The following is a 19,286-nucleotide window of genomic DNA, read 5'->3' as shown; positions in this document are numbered from 1 at the left end:
CCCTGGGTAGGTCATCCTGGGTTATATATAAATCAGGCTGAACAAGTCAGGAGGAGCTTGCCATGTTTTCTGATTAACTTCCTACCTCAAGTTTCCTGCCTTGAGTTCCTCCCCTGACTTCCTTTAATGATAGACAATAATCTGTAAAGTGAAATGAACCCTTTCTTCCTCAAGTTGCTTTTGGTCATGGCATTTTATCATAGCAATAGAAAGCAAACTAAGACAGATGGCGAGCAAGCATTAACACTGAAGTGTGTGAAATTCTTCATTTGACTCTGGTCATCTCCAACATACTCACCAGTAGCTTGCTTTCTTCTCAGAGCCATGATTCCCTCTTAACATCAAAACTATATTTGTTCGTAGTTCTATGCATGGGTAATGAACTGGCTGAAGTTATTTCAGGGTGTGTGTGTGTGTGCATGTGTGTGTGTGTGCATGTGTATGCGTACATGTGCATGTGTGTTGTTTCATGCATGCTAGGTAATTGCTTTGCTACTGAGATACATCCTTAGTTCTGATGGGTTTTTTTGGAGACATTGTCCTCCTATGTAGCCCTGGCTTGCCTAAAATATAAGATCTTCAGTCTTATCCATAAATGTTAGCAATACAAGTCAGAACCACCATACCCAGCAAATATTATAGTTATAAAAGCTGGGACAGAAGCATCCAAACAGAAAAACAAAGCTACAATTGAATAAGCTGTCTGTCTCCTTGACTTGTCTGCACAGTTCTCCAATTTAACTAGATTTCATTTCTTTATTGAGACATCACACACAATATAAGCTTAATCTTTAACCAAATGGAGAGGTTTTTTATATAGTGTTTGGTTAATGCCTGTAGGCAGTTGTGGACGGTGAGTGTTTCACCCTGTATAGCCCGCTGTTTAAGCGTTCTTTTTCTTTTAATTATTTAGAAGATAGTTCAGCATTTCAGCCATACTCTTGGCTGCTTAGGATTAAATCATAAAAATCAAAATGCTGATTTTACTGAAACTTCCAGTGGCAATGCTGAGAAGATAAATCTCAAGGGGGTTTGTCTAAATCCTGATGATGTCTTGAAAAGATAACAGGAGACCAAGTCATTCCACAACCAGAGCCCCAGGCAACCAGAGTACAATGAATGTCTAATAAGTCACAAACATAAAATGTAGCAAGTTCAGAAAGGAAACCATTATGGTGGCAAAATAAAACAGGTAATGTTTAACTAGTGTAAGAATAGGGGTAGACTTCTCATCTTATGTGAAATTTCTTTTTGTGTGTGCTATGAGGAAAATCACATGGAACTTACTATCTAATGAGGCATGCACTCTACAAGGGTAGAAACTTGACCTACCTTCCTCATTGCTGGGTTCTCAGTGCCTAGGAGTGTGTGTGCACGTTTGTGCACGTGCATGCATATGTGTGTGTGTGTGTGTGTGTGTGTGTGTGCTAGCTAATGTACTGTCGTGTGCAAGAGAAACCCCATGCCATTTACTGGCACACAACTGGGCACTTGGACTGCTTACTTTCCTCTCACTATTATAGTACTCTGGCCCGGGGCCTGCTGGTGAAACTGGGAGAGAAATGATGTCACTTCGTCATGGCCTCTCATCTTGGACGAGATAAGGGTACAATTAGAACTCAGATATGAACACGAGGTCTGTAGTCCTTCCTTTGCAAAGGTCAGACTTCCATGCTATAATGTCAGAAACTCACAGTTGGAGTCTCAGCCAATAGCCAACACCACCCCCATGTCTCTGTGACAGTAGAGGGTATGCGGGAGCCTTTGAGGCAAGGGGTCTCCAGAAAGTGCTGGATGAGAAGACCTCATCTCTTCCCCATCTGGACATGTCACCAAGTATCCCTTCCTTCATGACTGTTCTCACTAGGTTTCCTCTTCCTATGGACAGACATAACTCCAACTCATTTGGAGCAAATAAAAACATAAATTTTTATATTCCAGAGACTTATGTAAACATTTTCAGTCTACCTAAAATGTGATGCATCCAAATCACTGGAAAAATACTTTCAAACTAATTTTGTTTTAAATTATGTGTGTGAGTGTTTGCCTGTATGAGTATATGTGGTTTGTCAGTTACCAAGTGGGTTCTGGGAACGTAACTAGAGTCCTCTGCAAGAGCAGTCACTGCTCTTACCTCCATTGGGAATTTTTATGATTAATTGTTTAATATTATTATGTTTTTATTCCACTCTACATTTTCTCTGTTTTATATTTCTTACTCTTTTTTTCTCATTTTTTATTAAAAATTTCCATCTCCTCCCCTCCTCCTTCCCCTTCCCTCCCCTCCCCTCCACCCATACTCCCCATCCCTCCCTCTCCAGGCCAAGGAGCCATCAGGGTTCCCTACAGTATGTTACTCTTTCTGTTGCTTTTTATTCTGTTCTTCCTTCCTTAAAAAAATATTTAATCAATAAATTAATTTTTATACTTGTTTTTCTTGGTTAGTGCAGTCTGTCATTAGACAGGCTATGTGATTGGGGATAACTTTGAACTTCTGGTCCTCCTGCTTCATCGTCCGTGTTCTGGAATTATAAGCCTGTGCCTGACTGGTGCAGTTCCTGTGCATGTAACCCAGGACTTGCTGCATGCCAGACGAGCCTTCTACCAACTGAATCGTATCCCAGACTTGCCTCATGTTTTCTCATCTGTGTACATATGTTTAAGTTTATTTTATTTTATTTATTCATTGTGTGTGTGTGTGTGTGTGTGTGTGTGTGTTGTGTGTGGTTTCACAGAGGGCAGAAGAGCACATCAGATACCCAGGAGCTGGAGTTATAGACAGCTGTGATCCACCCCATATGGATGCTCACAACCAAATTCAAATCCATTGGAATAGCAGTATGTTCTCTTACCCATTGCAATATGGTTTCAACCTCATCTGTGATTAAGCTGTGTGACATCTCACTTTTTAAGGAAAAAGATGACTGTGTACTATCTCTACACGACCCCTCTCTGTGTGTGCACGCACATGTGTGTGCACATGTGTGTGCACAGGTGTGTGCACAGGTGTGTGCACAGGTGTGTGCTCATGCGCACACATGTCTCCAAAAATACCTGATCCCTTTGCTATCCAGTCTTGAGAACTTGAACTCCAGCCAGTGCAAAGAAATAGAAATATTGCTGGCATTCATTTCAATCAGAGCCAGCCAAAACAAGCAGGCATGCTGAATGTTGTTTTCTGTTCCTGTCTCCAAGAGCAGCCATCATAGGATTCTAGCCCAACCTCATCCTCTTTGGAACAAGGGCCATCTCTCTCTTTTGCAAGCTCTAGGGCCCTAAATCTGACTTCCTTGGAGGGGAGGACAGCTCTGGTCTGCCAAAGGTAACAGAGGCCCCCTACATCTGTCATGCTGATCCATCCAGTCCTCTGGCCAGATCGCACATGCTGATCCATTATGCTGACCTGCAGATACTCACATTAGTGTGTGCACACCCAGCGCCAAAGGCTGGAAACCAACTCTATAGCAAGGAGCTGAATGGGCTGGCCAAAATGAACCAGGACTTATTCTATTAGAGAGAATATTCCGTTTGCTCCAATAACGAGAACTCTATTGAGATCGGTTAATTCAATTCTGCCCATCTTATCAGATTTATTTTTAATGAAACTGAACAATACTTTCATTTGTTATGTTATTAGTTTTCCCAGTAGAAGCCACGAGACTTCAGTACAGAAAGCAGAGCAGACAAGCTTCGCCAATGTCTCTGGCTTATCAGTGATGCGTGCCAGTTTGGATATTACACACTGAAATACTTCTCTCCTCCTTGGGGTCCCTTTCTTGCTTTTGGGACCTAAGAGCCGTGAGGCTGTCTCTCCTCTCATATTGCCTCCATGGGCTCTGTCTAATCTTTCCATTCCCTTGTTAATTAATCTTTCAGGGCCCCTTATTGCCTCATTTCCACTAGTTACTAGCTGAGTGATTTTGGCAAAATAGCTTAACCTTGCTAAACCTTTATTTGTTTTTGCTTGTAACATTTAGAAAATGATGATAAACCAAAACTTTTCACAGCTTTTCAACAAGAATGTAGTGCATCTTGAAAGTGTGTCAGTGCCTATAGTGGCACAGAGGAGGTATTCGGGAAGTACTGTCATGGATATATATATATATATATATATATATATATATATATATATATACACTTTTTTCTCCATCTTTTTCATGTTTCTATCTAACTTTCTTTCAGAGCATAATGACTCTTTGTTTGTTCTGTTTTGTTTGTTTTGGTTTTCTGTTTGTTTGCTCAATTTTTGTACCAGTAATTGAACTGGGCCTTGTGTGTGCTACGCAAGGAGTCTTATGCTGAACTAACCTGAGACCTTTCCAAATCTCTCCCTCCCTCTCTCCCTCCCTCTTTCTCTGTGCATGTGTGTGTGCGTGTGTGTGTGCATGTGTGTGTGGTATAAGTACAGGTATGTACACAGGTATATATGCACATGTGTGGAGGACAGGGGAAGACATGGGGTATCCTGCTCTATCACTTTCTCTTTTAATCCACTGAGACAGGGTCTTTCACCCAGACTGGAGTTTGTCATTTTGGCTTTACTGGCTAGAGAGGAAACCCCAGCAACCCCTTGCCTCTGCCAGAGCATGGTGCTACCTATGTAAGAGGCCTAGCCAAGGATTTCTGTGATGCAGGGGATGTGAGCACAGTTCCCTAGGCTTGATCAGCAGGCATTTCTCCCAGCCTCTGTGCTCTTTATTCTAAGACCAGGTCTCACCAAGCTGCCCAAGATAGCCTTGTACTTACTAAACAGCCTTGTTGGGTCTTGAACTTGTGATCTTCCTGCCTCAGCCTTCCTAGGAACTGAGGTGGATGACAGGCCTGCATCAGCATCCCCTGTGTATGGTGACCTTGTTGACACCTATTTCCTGTGCCTGTCTGAACAAGTATTTAATGACGATTATGACTAGCATTTTGCTGTGTCCCAATCTATCTCCATTGCTGTCATTCTGATGTGTTTTTCTATGATACTTCTCTTGTTCTTTCATGTTTTAGTGCAGGTGTCTCTTCTCTCAAGCCCTCTTCTCATTACGGACTCAGAGAATATATTCTGGCAGCCTCATTCTCACTTTATGATAATTTTTTAATTAAACAAATGTACAAACGCATACCATGCTTCCGCCAAAGCTCATGTTTTAAGAAGACACTGGTCACCTTCGATTTGGTTCTCCATAAAGAAAGCTTTTCACTCCTAGTTAGTGATGCTTATTGTGAAGGAACTCGGGAGAAACAGTGAATGGAGGAATGCCTGGCACACACGGCAAAGGAAAACGTGAGACAGAGATTGGGCACCCTGGCAAGCCTAGCCTCAGCTTACAGTACATTCTAGAAGGTTGATCATACCACTGAAGTTTCCCAAATCTATCTATCTATCTATCTATCTATCTATCTATCTATCTATCTATCCATCCTCCATCTATCTATCTATCTATCTATCCATCATCCATCCATCCATCCATCCATCTATCCATCTATCTATCTATCTATCTATCTATCTATCTATCTATCTATCTCTATCTATCTATCTATCTATCTATCTATCTATCTATCTATCTTCTCCATCTCTGTGACAAAAACACATGGCGGAAGCAACTTCATAAAGGAAAGATTTCCTTGGGCTCATAGTTTTGTAGAGTATAGTACAGCATGACTGGGGTGTGTGGTGGCCACATTGGCTTGGGAAATGCTGGCGTTAGCTTGCAGCATGTTCTTTCATCCCTCAGGAGATGAAGAAGCAACAAACTTGGGCCGGAACCAGAAACAGTGTATACAAGGCCTGTCCTCAGAAACCTATGTCTGCTAATGAGGTTCTGGAGACTTCCAAAACATCACTGGCACCTGGAGTCCAAGATTAAATACAGAAGTCTATCAGGGGCGTTCCTTATTCAAACTGTAACCCTATTTATGAGGGAAGGGCCTAGGCTGACTGTTCAGTCATGTCATTTGGGCTCTGATTTGAAATACCTTGGTGGATGATATACACAAACTTTTAAACATCTTAAGAGGTGTCCCTGACAGTCAGATCTCTCAGAGTTCGAGGGCAGTCTGATCTACAGAGCTAGTTCCAGTACATCTAGGGCTGTTATACATAGAAACCCTGTCTCAAAAAACAAACCTTTTGATAAAAAACAAATCTTTTGATAAATAAAAGAGGTATTCCCGGAACTGGGGCCCTTGTGTACGCTAGGCAAGTCTACCACTGAGAAATATCCCCAAGTCTAAAATCATCTCCTATGCGTGGGTACAGATGTGAGGGGAGAAGAGTTAAACTCTGCAGTTTTGGAACGAGGGATACTGGGCTGGGAAAGAAGCAGAAATAGGATGTCCAAAGGTCTGTGCTCCAACAGCCATGGAAGCCACTGGGTTTGGGGCCTCTAGAAGAAGCTCTGTGTCCAACATCTTACAACATCCCAGGAGTGCTCACCATTCCAGGCTCTGTGCCAAAAGATGCCTGGAAATGTTTTGGTGATATTCCAGAGATGAATCATTTAGTATTTCTTTGAGGTTGAAAAAAACAATAGGGTAGGAAGAGTTTGGAATAGTACAGAACTGATACCTCCCCCCCCCCATACTCCTACTTCCATTTTGAGCATGTTTAATTGGAGTGCTGTGTAATTAATTGCATGTCTATTGCAATATGGTGTTTACTTACAAAGCACTGTGGGCCATGTCAGTGATTAGCCGCTTTCTCTGACGTCTGTTGGAGTGCTAATTACAAGCAAACACGGTACACTTTCCCTAACAAAGACACAGGCAGCATGGCAGAGGTTTCTATCCTGCTCAGCACACCTTTTTTGCCTGGATGGGGCTCCTGGTTTGCTTTCCTGGAAGTGCTGATCCAGCAGTGCAATGACGAGTTGCCAAGAATCAAAGATGGCCCAAGTTTCTATCAACGGTTCAATGGTATTGATATTTCAGGAGCACTCCCCACCCCCAGCATGTTCATGGCCCCAGAAATTGGAAAGTACCAGACAACCTGTGTCTAATAAATCACAGCCCTGGAAATTCCTTGCTTGTTCACAGTCTCTGCCAAACAATTATGCAGCGAAATGTTCTAATTGTCCTCCGATTTTAATGTTAATACCCATTTCCATAATTCCTCTGGATCTTTACGACACTGTTTGACACTTGCCAGTGAAGCAAATGAACTGAAAGGAACACGCACAGATGGCTTGCACTCCACATTAAACCTGCACTCTGGGATCGGCTTTTTGTTCCTGTTAGTTTAGGTGGCTGCTCTGTTCTCAGAGAGGCTAACCCTAGTGCCTGCCTCCTTTTTAATATGGCCACCTCCACACAAGCCCATCTTGGCTGGGGAGAAGACACAGGGATCAGAGCAGAGTGTATTTTGCTGGGTCGGACGGGGTCCTCTGCAGAGCATCCTCTGTTCAGTTGCTGCCTCACTGTGCTCCTGGACCAGACCTTCTGTAAAAGAATGAAGCCTGCCATCACTGAACTGCTCATGAGCTTGCGTACCTAGAAGTGCAAGCTTTTATGTCTTCATCCTTTGAATTTCTGTGAAAAACGTTGAACAGAATTATTGAATTATTGCCCTAGCCCTCCTGAGTCCTACAAAAGAGTTCAACACGACACCAATGCCTTTTGTTTGTTTGCTTCCTCCCACAGTCAGGACTGGATCAGGGAATGGGATCCCATTTCAAGTTACAGCAGCATGGCCTGGTTGTCTTCAAAAGTGTCTTCCCTTCAATGGCAGACAGGAACCCAAGCACAGTGGATGAGTGACAACAGCAGCTAGAAAAACTGGCTAATTCACCTCTCTTTTCCACGCCTGCATTCCCCTGCTGTAGCTCCAACCATTTCATGAAGTCTATGACTCAGCAGGCCAGGACTTCCTGCTCTTGTTTTCCACGGATGCCGGTGAGTTCCTCAGAGCCAGTGATCATCTGTATTAAGAAAACACAGTCTACCAAGGAAATGCCACACTAGATCCTGAAGAGGGACTCAGCCATTGTAGACTGTGGTATGTTTATGAGACTTCCACAACTTATCCTGACCTACACCCACACACACACACACACACACACACACACACACACACGGATGCACGCGCACACGTACAAATAATAATGTTTCTAACAGCCATGTGTAGCCACAACTACTATTATTGGCATTTCATCAAAAGGATGCCTTGGGCTTAAGATGCTCTCCCCACTGCAAAAGGAAGAGCTGGTAAATTAACATAATTTTCTTAAACTTCAAAGTTCATGTTTGGAAACACGCATACTTCCTCTCACTGTCAGGTGTGGTACCGGTTATTTTCCAGAAGTAATTGAGATGACAGTTTCCCAGTGATGAGGACTATGGAGCCCTGAAGAAGATATGAGGTGCAGTGAGTAGCATCCTGCATAAAGGATGTCATGAATGGACATTTGACACCAGGATACTATACCCGAGGGAATGTCTAGGAACCGTGTAGGTCGCAGCACCACTGGAGAGGGCAAAGTGGAGAGAACTTTAGAAAATGATACCTTTAAAGCTCTACATGCTTGCTGGTGTTGAGTACTTTCCATGTGTCTACTCATACAATCTTCCACTGCAATCCTGCCCATCCAGAATCATTCCCGTTAGAGTGATGGGGGAGCCTAGAGTTCAGTGCATGTCTGCCTAGCACACCCTCAGAGGCCTCTGCTCTTTACACAAGAGAGTGGTCAGGGTTATCATGAGGACTATAATCACTAGTCAACTTCACATTGGAAAAAGGGCCAAGAAGAGACAAAAAGGGAATGACTAGTGACCTTTGTTCCGGCTTATATAGTTTATTAAAGTCATATCATGAGTATCTGGCCTAGATATTGAGGCTTGGATGCTGGTGCACCAAGATTTTATTAAAACATTCCCATGCTATTTTTTAAAGGGAATGTGAGGGCAAAAGACAGGTTCATTTCCACAATTCAAAGGTAAAACTAAACCGTAAAGTATATATTCATGCGGGTGCAAGTCACTTAAGTTGCCTCTAGACCCCAAGATACAGCTATATCGTCATGCTGTAATTTGCAGAAGTGTTTGACTCAACTGTGAAGATAACATTCTATTCAGTACTGTTTAAAGCTTTAGTAGCTAAAAATCACAAAGGCATTTGGTTTTGTGAGGGAAAACACCCTGTAATTTACATGCTTCCATTATTATGGGGACATATACGTATGGGGTGAGGGGAGAGATTATTGTATCCACATCCCATTCCTTTGGCAAGTAATGCATTTAATTAATCTATGTGGAGTTCTAGTACAGCACAGTTGATTAGCATAGTAGACAGTGCCTTTTTAATATAACAACTCTACTGAGAATTATTCTTTGTTAATGAGTTGCATCATTCGGGGAAAGGTTGTCTTATAACCAGTTCCTGAAAACAGCACTGCAGGTTTTATGCACATGCTCAGAGCTGACAGAGCCATCCTGAAAATGCATGGAGTCGTTCACTCTCTGGAATCCCTTTCTCAGACTCCCACAAGCTCTTTTTACACTCGCTAGTCAGATGTCTTATGAATGACTGCAAAGGGAGGCTCTCCCTAGGATAGTGAGTCTTGATAGTTTGGAGGGCTTTAGCATCACCATGGAAGCAAATTTGTAGGTATCTCTGTGGGGATTGTCTAGGCTAGAGCAACTGAGATAAGAATAGCAATGCTAAGCATGAAGAGCACATTCCACCGGCTGGGTTCCTGGACTGAATAGAAAGAAGAAAACAAGCTGAGCATGAGCACTCACTGCTCTTTGCTTCCAGACTGTAGGGGCAGCGTGGCCAGCTGCCTCCATGTGTCTGCTTCCATAGTCTTCATGTCACGCTGGTGTGTGTCTTATAAACTTTCAATGAAAGCTTCTTCTATGTCATTTGAAGACTACATTTATAACCAACATTTTATAATGAGTGGTTTTGAACCCCTTTCTGAACCTGGGTGCAAACCAACCTTGCCATGTTCTGCAGGAGTATATATGGATGGGCTAGTTTCTACACATTTATACAGAATGACTACACCAGATAGGTCTCTCTCTCTCTCTCTCTCTCTCTCTCTCTCTCTCTCTCTCTCTCTCTCTCTCTCTCTGTGTGTGTGTGTGTGTGTGTGTGTGTATGTGTGTGTATAAAATTTCACTATGTAGCCTTGGATGGTCTGGAACTTGCTAGGCTATGATGGCCTTGAACTCATAAAAATCTGCCTGTCTCTGCTTTCTGAATGCTGGCATTAAATGTGTGTGTCAAAATGCCTAGAATTCACTAGGTTTATATATTTATTTATAAATACCTTATATTAATCCTTGAGAATTTCATGCATGGATTCAATGAAATATGATCATATCCACTCCAAACTTCTTTCTCCAACTCCCTCAATGGAACTTCAACATGTGACATGTCCATGTCGTCCTCCCAACTTCATTATTTTTATTTTTTCCTCCTCCTCCTCCTTGTCCTCCACCTCTTTCTGCATAAGATGGTAAGTTTTAAGTCTAGTTATGCTACCAGTAAGTGTATAGGTGTGGTACCATCCACGGAGTATGAGAAACCTACAAGTGACCAATGACCCCAGGAGAATGTTTCTTCCTCCCCTAGCAGGTATCACTTCCCAAAAGTTTCTCAGTTGGGGAGGGGGCATTGAGATCACCTCCTTCATTTATGTTGGGATTTTAACTGCTTTGATCTTGTGCCAATGATCTACAGCTTCAGAAAATGCCTCACAAATGCATATGAAGTTTGAGATACAATTTACATAAAAAATTACTCAATTTATAACTACTCAGTCCCCCAAATTTAACAAACTCACACACCTATATAACCAGATTCCTATGAAAATGTTCAATTAACTTCTTTTCAGCTAGAAAGGTCTCTTATTTACCACCCAAGTCAATCTCTAAAGATAGCATTAATCTGATATCCATCCCCACAACTTCATTTTTCTTGTTTTAACAATAAAGATGAATAGTATTCCATGGTGTATATGTATTACATTTTTTATTATCCATTTGTCTGTTAAAGGACATTTATGTTGTTTCGATTTCCCAGCTATTGGGAATAGAATAGCAATGTAGAATAGCAATGAAATAGCTCCAAATCTTCAAATGTGATCTGGACTAACCGCAAAAGCCAGGAGAGTAAAAGGGACCATTGTGGGGTGGGAGATGAACAATAGAGAGGGAATATCAGAGTACAAGTGATGCGAAGGGGAAAATCAGGGGCTCTAATTAGGCAGGGGCAAGCCTCAGCCCTAAACAAAGAAATGAAGAAGAAAAGAGGATAACAAAATAACTGTAAGGACGTCTGAAAAATCATAAGGAGCCATACTATTAATTATCTACCTAAAAATACCTAGAATACAAACAAGTAGGTCAGCATTTAAATATACATTTACAAGTTAAAGATTTCCCATCTGGACTGACAATGCCCTTCCCCAAGAGCCAGAAGCCAGTTAACAAAAACCCCAACACCAGCATGAGAGTCCTTATTTAATTTAAAAAAGAATGTTGGGGATTAAGCAAATAACTATTTTTCTGAACCAGGAAGATGGTTCAGTAGTTACGAATATTTGCTGCTTTTCTTGGGGACTCAAGTTTGGTTCCTAGGACCTACATTGAGTGACTCATAACTGTCTTTTACTCCAGTATCAGGGATCCAACACTCTCTCACCCTGAGGTTCCTATTTCAAGTTGTGCTCTTAAACATAGGCAGAGACATGTACATGCCCATTAATAAATAATCTATCTAAAAACAGAGCAAAGCAAAACCTGTCATGACTTTCATCATGTTATGCCCAATTTCCTTCATAATCTTGAGAGGAAGGTTGTGTAGTGGCATTTCATTTGTATTTTAATAAATAAAGCTTGCCTGAAGATCAGAGAGTAAAACAGCCTCACAGGTCTTACAGACCAGGCAGTGGTAACACACACCTTTAATACCGGCAGAAACCGGGCAGTGCACGCCTTTAATCCCAGCCTTAGAGAGGAATATAAAACAGGAGGAGACAGCTCTCAGACACAGTCCCATTCTGAGATTACTGAAGGCAGGATCACCATTTTTGAACTGAGTTAGAGTCTAGCTGCTTTGTGTTTCAGGTCTTCAGACTGAACCCCAATTTCTTTCTCTGAGTTTTTTTTTATTAATTGTGCTTCAAAGTTGAATATTCTTACCTGAGATTCTTGGTGTCTCAATTCCCATTCCAGGTTCTATGTGGAGATAAGTTGAGATGGATTTCAGGTAGGAATGCATTCAGTAATTGTGAGGCCCAGGAACCCACAATGGAGGGTCCAAGCTCAAGCTTGAATAAAGGCTCTTTGTTTTGGGGTAAGAGTTTAGAACCTGTGGTGGTTTGGGTGGACCCCATGATCCAACCATAATATGGTGTAGGAGGTCCTTCTGTTTATGTGTTGCTTTCATTGGTTGAATAAAGAAACTGCCTTGGCCTTTTAATAAGGCAGAGCTTAGGTAGGCATGGAGAAGACAGAAAGGAATGCTGGAAAGAGGGGCAGAGTGAGAGATGCCATGGATCTCCTGCCTGAGATGGATGCTGGTTAGAATCTTGCTGGTAAGCCACAGTCATGTGGTGGTACACAGATTAATGGAGATGCGTTAAACTAATATGTAAGAGTTAGCCAATAAGAAGTTAGAGCTAATGGCCAAGCAGTGTTTTAATGAATAGTTTCTGTGTGGTTATTTCAGGTGTAAGCTAGCCGGGTGGCCAGGTCAAATAAAGTCCCCCCACCCCCACTCTCCATGCAACAATAACATTTGGGGGCTCGTCTGGGATTCCCCCAGGCCTACTAGGACCACTGCCAGTAGAACCTTCAGCCAGCCTGTAAGTTTTCTGTGTTTATCTTTGGAAGAGATAAGACAAGTAACCTCTACCCACCTTGAGCATTTCATTAGAAAGAATCAGCCTCCTTCCATTGCTTTTGGCCCATAGTGCACTGGCAACATGAGCAGGTAGGGCGGCTTGCCTTGGAATGCCAGACAAGCATGGGTAGGGCTGCAGGGCAGTATACTTGTGTGGTTGAGGAATACAATGCAGCAAGGCTGCCAGTCACAGCTTGCAAGGGGAGGATGATATGCCTCAACAGGATTTCAACACTGAACAGAGAACCTGGAGTTAACCGCAATGGCCAGAGAAATCAATCTTTATCCCCCCTGCTCCATGCCACCCCCTCCCATGTTGGTGGGTGGGGTTCTCATGGCCTGCCCTGAGGGCTGCCTACCTCCACTTCTATCCAAACCTGCCTAAGGTTTTGCTCCACAGGCCAAGGGCAGGGACTCACTACCTATGGTTGCTAAGCTACAGCAGTTGTTTTGCGATGCTACAGTAGAGTAGCTGGTTATAGTTGGACACTTCCCTCCACCACAGCTGCTTTGGTCATTCATATCCAATGGGTTATAAATATCTGTCATCACTTAGAGAGGTTGGTTACAAATTATTGTTGGTTAGGTTAAGAGAAAACCATTCTTAGTTTCAAGTGCTTCATGCTAGTATAAGTTTGTATGTGTTGATGCAAATTTAGTTATTTTTATTATAGTATATGCATGTTTCAGTTCTTGTTTAAAATATTGTAGCCATACAATACATTCTAAACAACTGAGGAAAACCACAAGAAAGACTTTGATAAAAATTTTTGCGTTGTCTGGAAAGTGAGAGAGGAAGCAGGAGATGGGAATAATGAAGAGAGGGAAAGAGGAAGAGAAATTTGGCTGAAGTAAAAATGTTTGAGGTAGCTGCGTGGTGGTGGAGCACACCTTTAATCTCAGCACTCAGGGAGGCAGAGGCAGGAGGATCGATGAGTTCGAGGCCAGCCTGATCTACAAGAGTAAGTTCCAGGACAGCCAGTGATACACAGAGAAACCCTATCTTTAACACACACACACACACACACACACACACACACACACAGTTTGAGAAATTAGAGGAATAATCTAAAGGTATGTAGAAAGTTATAGAAAAACAGAGGGGATACGAACTCTATTTGCTATGGTTTCTCATACCTGCAAATACTGAATTTGAAAAGAATCCATAAAATAAGTAGGAAATTTGAGCATATTAGGTTAATCCTGGTTGGAAAGTTTTGTTTTTCTTGTTTGAAAGTTTTGTTTATTTCTTAAGAAAGTTGTGTATGCTTGTTTTTTCTGTATTTTTTTTTTTTGGTGTATTCGTAATTTTTGTTTTGCAAGTGTAGAGCTGAAACAGAAATGGTTTCAATGTTTTTGCTGTCTCTGATGCTGGCAATAGCCAGTCACCACTTAGTGATACAGTGGCTGCATTGTGGTCAGGGCTCTGAATTTACCTGTTAGCTCTGGTCACTGGATTCAGGATAGCAGGAGTTTAGATGTCTTTTTGATGTAGATAACATTAAAACTGTTCTATGCTGGCTCTAGAGTTGGATTGTGGCCCTTCCTTCACTAGACCCAGGCATGCTTATTTAAAAGTTTTCTCTTTGTCGGTCTGTCTGACAGAGCCCCTGGCACAGAGACAGAGAGAAGAAAACAAAGCAGAACAGCTAAAAATTTAGACTTGGTTTATATGAACATTCTGTACCTTGAGATTCCAGAATTTATTTTGTTGGATATGGTTAAAATATGTTAGAATTAAAACTAGTTTTAAAAAATTCAAACTAGTAACACTGGAAATTGACAACTTAAAATTGAAAGTTATCAATTGAAAGAACTATATGACATCATTCCATTTTGGATTGATATCATTTTTTTGTCAACCACATGACTGTTTGCCATTTTGCTAGAGTTATGACATTATGTGATTTAATGATATTTGGTGATCACATTTCTGGCATCCATCTTTGCTAGGGTCTGAGAAGAGGCTCTCATATGATTTCTCCACCATCTTTATTAAAATGACCATGTTGAGTGGGCCTACTAAGGAGGCAACAACAGGTCTCTAAGATATGTTGGATTGGGGTGGATTTCTGATATGTCCTGCTCTGAAAACAAGGTTTATTTTTAAAAAATGGGTTTTTAAACAATGCTTGTTTAATAAGATACTAAAGCTGCACCTCAATGGTTTTATACAAAAGAATATGCCTTGCTCTGGCAGCTGAACTTTGTAATTTAAGATTCACTCAGGTGATAATAGTTTTTTTTTTTTGGTTTATTTTTTTATATTTAAAAATTTCCATCTCCTCCCCTCTTCCTCCCCCCTTCCCTCCCCTCCCCTCCACCCATACCCCCCTCCCTCCCTCTTCAGGCCAAGGAGCCATCAGGGTTCCCTACTCTATGTTAAGACCAAGGTCCTCCCAACTCCCCCCAGGTCCAGGAAGGTGATCAACCAAGCTGAGAAGGCTCCCACAGAGCCTGTCCATGCAGAAGAGTCAAAGCTAAAGACATGAAGGGACCATAGGGAACAGTTGAGGTTTGCAAATGTATGGCAGGGCTAGGGTTCCAAAAAGAGTCCAACTTTCTCTTTGGAACCTTAACAGTTTTAGAGATAGATGCCTGTGACAGGTGATACCAGAAGCACCAGCCACAGTGAAATGGAGCAGCTTGAAATCTAAAAGGCAGGCTTTGTACATGCTGCTGAGGGTGGGGCCCAATCCAAACCTCTCAGAAGAAAAAAAAAGAGCCAAAAAAGATTATGAATGAATCCCAGATATTGAACTTTAAATTGTTTGCATTATTGGAGCTTGGTTTTGCCTTATACAGATTGTGGTTATTGTGATGGTAAAATAAAAATGCTGCAGGTTCCCAAGTAGCTGCAGCAAGCAGCAGACAAATAGTCCTGGGAGCAGCCAGTCCCAGGCAGGGGTGGCACAGGAGACCCTGTCTCCAAAGGCAGCTGGTCTCGGGCACGGAGCCATGAGGCAGGCGAAAGAAAGACTAATGGGCACACCATGCAGAGCGAGGTTGGATATTTATTTAGTGGGTTATGGAGGGGAAAGGGAGAAGGGAAGAAGGAGGAGGAGGAAGAAGAGGAAGAGGAGAGAGAGAAAACAGAAGGGGGAAGTGGGGAGAATGGAACGAGGCAAAAGCTGTATCTTCGGGGGGAGAGGGAAAAGGAAGAGACTCAGGCTGCAAGCAGGAAGGAAGATCTGCCTGTCTCAGGAAAGGGGAAAAAGTTGCTGGGGCTTGTCTCTTAAAGGAACAGGACAGATCGTTATAGTTATGCCATGTTTTTTCCCTCTTTTTAAATATTTATTTATTTATTATGTATACAATAGTCTGTCTGTGTGTATGTCTGCAGGCCAGAAGAGGGAACCAGACCCCATTACAGATGGTTGTGAGCCACCATGTGGTTGCCGGGAATTGAACTCAGGACCTTTGGAAGAGCAGGCAATGCTCTTAACCACTGAGCCATCTCTCCAACCCCTTTTCTCCCTCTTAAAGTTAAAAATAGTACTTTATTTTTGATATTTCAGGAAGACATTTGAGAGATTTTAAACTTTTTGAGAGGAATTTTAGAGTTTTACAAAATTTTTTAAAAAGCGGATTTTTTTTTTTTTTTTTGGTTTTTCGAGACAGGGTTTCTCTGTGGCTTTAGAGCCTGTCCTGGAACTAGCTCTTGTAGACCAGGCTGGTCTCAAACTCACAGAGATCCGCCTGCCTCTGCCTCCCAAGTGCTGGGATTAAAGGCGTGCGCCACCATCGCCCGGCTTTAAAAAGCGGATATTTTTTAAGGAATAGTTTTTAAACTATTTAAATTTACAAGGCTATGGTGTTATGGTTTTGGTCCCTGGACCCTTTAAGAGACAAGCCACGCCCACTCCCTCCCCATGTGCTGAGGCAGGCTGATCTTCAGCTTCGGGCCTGAGCTCACTCTTTTTTCCATCTTCATACTGGAGAGGCAGCTTCACTTCTGCCTCTCTCCCCACTTCTTTGCTTCCCCCGTCTCTTTCTTCCCCCTCTTCCCCTCTCTCTCTCCCCCCTCCTCTTCCTTTCCCCTTCATAACCCCCTGAATAAATATTCAACCTCACTCTGCAAGTCGTGTCTGTCCATGTCTCTGTCTCCTGGCCGCATGGCCCGCCACCACCGATCGGGGCCACTGCTCTGGGACCAGCAGCCGTCTCTGCCTGGGACTGGCTGCTCCTATGGCCCACTATCTGCCGCCACATGACCCGCTACCACCATTTGGGACCTACAGCATTTCTGCCTGCCTATAGCTGCCACCTGGGACTTGATAGCATTTTTTTAAAGAAAAACATATGGGACATTTTAAATTTATAAAATGTTCTATATTGTTAATAGTTGGACTTAACATAAAAGGTTAAAAATTAGAGTCACTTCCATAAAGACCAAATACTAATCAGAAACTGGGATGTTCATTTCTTGTGGTGCAGCAAGACAATAACCTAAGCACTCTGGCAAATATCATGGAGCAGCTTCTGAGTCTCCATCCTTTGTGGGTTGAAAAACCTTTTTAAAGGGGTAGCCTAGGATCACTTGCTCGACAGATGTTTGCATTGAGATTCATAGCGATGGCAAAACTGCAGGTGTGAATAGCAATGGGAAAAATTCTGTAGTGGGGGGGCTGGGGAGAGGGGATCACCACAACAAGAGGAACCTATATTGAAAGGGAAAGGTAAAAGCCAGTGGCTGAGAGAATCTCTCTCCATACTCAAGGTCTATCGTGTGTAAGGATGTACATCTAGCTCCTTGTCTTTGCTAACTTTGTTAAACTTAAGCTATTTGGATAAACTGAGTCATATGAGTATTTAAGTGTTTTATATTTTACTAAAAGAAGCCTCAGTTGTTGTTTTTTCAGTCTTTTCCCCAAGGTCAGGCATTTAAACAAAGCTCCCATTCCCCCAGAGGCTTGGAGAAAGAAAGTTTCTTTCTTTCTTTCTTTCTTTCTTTCTTTCTTTTTTTTTTTTTTTTTTGAGAAAGTTCTTACTTTCTAAAAAGGGAGTCACCCTCCTTATCTCTGGCAGGAGATAAAAGGAACTTGTGGCCCTTCCATTAGCATTTGACTGTGGCGGCTAACTTGTCAAGGACAAGGCTCCTCCCTGTTCCCAGTTTGCCCTATGACCTTTCCCTTGTCACTTTTCTTTGCCTTCCCAGGAGACAGCCTTAACAGCTTGATACAAACTTGGGTTTTGTTTTTACCCATGAAATGGCTAAAATCCCCACTGATATACCAGGAAAATAGACTCAGAGTTGTCAATTAATGGATTTATTAACTAAAAAAGTTCTTCAATAAAACCTTGACCTTCTTTATGCAGAATCAAAGAGATATTATAAGGCTTCAAGAAATTATTATCTGTATATGAATAATTCAGCATTATAATCGGGTTGTACTCAAAGATCAGAATTATAGGACCTTAAGAATGGCAATAGAGGCAAATGCTTCCCCCCCAAAATATATTAGCTAATGGCTCTTAGGTCCCAATACCACCCCCTTTGAGCCCCTAGGCAGGCAGGACCCATGATTGGATCCTGTCATTGGTACTTGTGAAGAGGGAATGTGGGCCAAGGGAAGTTTGGCTTTAAGGCTGCCATAACAGGCTCAATAGAAGCCAGTCAATAAGGTGGTCTAAGTTGCAGTTTATCCTAAGGCAATACCTTATTCCAGGAAAGAACCCAAACTGAGATCATCCAGGTACCACTTGGAAAGGGACCAATCACCATCCAAGGGGAAAATACCTAACATTTCAAAGGAAATACCTAACATTCCAACCATTGTAGATAGGCTCACCAGCTGTCTCTTAGCCCAGCACACACCCATCCACTTTCACCAAGACTCTAGACAAATGTCAGCCAATCAGAGGCCCTGAACTTTAGAAATCCCCTCACTCCAACCTCTGCTATGATTAAAAAAACAAAAACAAAACAACAACAACAACAACAAAAAACTAGCCCAACTGGCCTCAGGGATTTCTGATCTTATGGCTACATGGGACATACAAGAGGGTCCAAGCTCGAGCTTGAATAAAAACTCTTTGCTTTTGCATATGAGTTTGGACTCTGTGGTGGTTTGAGGGGTACTCAGTGATCTGAACATACCAGCAGTTTTGGCCATTCTCTGCAGAGGAAGCTGGGATAGGACAGCATCAGTCCACAGAACAAAGGAATACTCTAAAGTGTATAGACTTTAGAGGGGAGGGTTCTGAGCTTAGAGGACCATGGTCTCTGAGTTTAGGTGGGAAGGGTCCCTAAGGGAGCCTCTGAGTTTAGCAGATTAGTGAAGGTACTAAACAGGATGGGAGGTGGTAACTCAGGAAGCTGTTCTTGCTGTCCCCACCTTTCGAGCACTGCTCCATACTCTAGGAACCTTGGGGCTCCTGGAAGCAGTTAAATGGGGTCTACAGGATGCTGGCTCTATCTACAGCTTCACATCTGTGAGCTAAAACTTGG

Source organism: Arvicola amphibius, chromosome 4 (genome assembly GCF_903992535.2).
Source record: "Arvicola amphibius chromosome 4, mArvAmp1.2, whole genome shotgun sequence".
Lineage (NCBI taxonomy): Eukaryota > Metazoa > Chordata > Mammalia > Rodentia > Cricetidae > Arvicola > Arvicola amphibius.
This window is presented reverse-complemented; position numbering follows the sequence as displayed.